Here is a 1697-nt window from a genome sequence, read left to right as displayed (position 1 = left end):
TGTTGGTGAATGTTGCTTTAAAAAGTGATGATATCACCTTGATTGGCATCTCAAAGGTGGAATTAAAAACTAGGTCCACTATACCTGATAATATCTGTAATTGGTAAGTTTTTAACAATGATGATGACTTGTTGAGGTTCTTGCATTGCATAGATCAATATGATAGTCAAGAGATTGACTTCAATGTTTTTTTAGAGGTTATAAATGGAAAGGACACTATCTTTGGGAGTGAAATAGTGTAGTTGAAAATAAACAAAATCCTTAAAGGATTGGTGGTCTTAGAAAGGGTGTTTGACATTCAAGATAGTCAAATAATGAAGTAGCCCCCTATGAACAAGGATGACCTCGAATAAATTAATCTAGGGACCGAATCATCCCTCAGGAATGTCTACATTGGTAGAAAGATCAACCCAAATATCAAATCCATGTGTATTGAATACAAGCATGTTTTTGCATGGTCATATGATGACCTAAAAGCTACAAGGAGGACTTGTTACAGTGTGAGATTCCCTTGAACCTAGCTAACAAAAATTTTAGGTAGAAGCAAAGACCAATTAACCCAGTACTCGGACCTAAGATGCAAGAGGAGCTAATGAATTTTAGGGATGGCGGTATCATCAAACCCATATATAAGGCACTCATCATGGGCTTCAAATCTTGTCCCAGTAAGAAAGAAAAATGGCGACATTAGATTATATGTGCACTTCAGAAACTTAAATGTGTCATCATTAAAGGATAATTAGCCCCTTCCAAACATGGAGGCTATGTTACAAAAGGTTACAAGTTGTCAATTACTATCCATTATGGATGTATTTTTCAAGATACAACCAAGTGAAGGTCAAGGAATCTGAACAATACAAGATTGCTTTCACCACTCCATGGGGGACTGATGTTTATGTCAGGATGCCTTTCAGACTGAATAATGTTGGAGAAAATTTCCAAAGAGCTATGGTTGTGGATTTTTCAGATTTGATAAACATCATTATGGTTTTTTATCAAGATGATATGACAACATTTTCTAAGACGGTAGAGGAGAATTTCTTACATTTAGAGAAGGTATTCACTAGAGCCCTGGAAGATGGGATTTCCCTTAAACCTAAAAAGTGTCACTTTGTTGTGACTGAGGGTAAGTTGTTAGGACACATTGTGTCCAAGGATGGGTTGATAATAGATACAGAGAGAGTAGCATCCATTGACAAGATACCCATCCCCAAGACTGTAAAGGCCATCCAGTCTTTATTTGGCCAAATAAATTGTTTGTTGGTTTATATCAAACTTTGCTGAGATAGTAAAACCAATTTCTAAGATGTCAAAGAAAGGAGCCATAATAGATTGGACAAATGAGGCCCTAGAAGCCTTTATAGATATCAAGAGAGCCATCAAACAAGCCCCTATATTGAAAGGACCCGATTTGAACAAATCCTTCTAGGTTTTCTCTTTTCCTTCATTCCACATTGTAGTTGTTATTATGTTACAAAAGAACAATGAGGGATATGAATAGCCTATTGCTTTTTATAGTAAATCCCTCCAAGCAGCAGAACTCAAGTATGACATCATGGAAATGCAAGCTTGTGCTTTGGTCAAAGCTGTGAAAAATTTCAGACCTTACCTTGTAGGTGCTCAAGTCATAGCTTATGTGCCTAATGCAGTAGTGAAAGATATTTTTGTCCAATCAAAGACAATAGGTCCAAGAATTT

This window comes from Cryptomeria japonica, chromosome 3 (assembly GCF_030272615.1).
Source record: "Cryptomeria japonica chromosome 3, Sugi_1.0, whole genome shotgun sequence".
Lineage (NCBI taxonomy): Eukaryota > Viridiplantae > Streptophyta > Pinopsida > Cupressales > Cupressaceae > Cryptomeria > Cryptomeria japonica.
The sequence above is the reverse complement of the archived record's forward strand: the minus strand, read 5'-3'. Positions refer to the sequence as shown.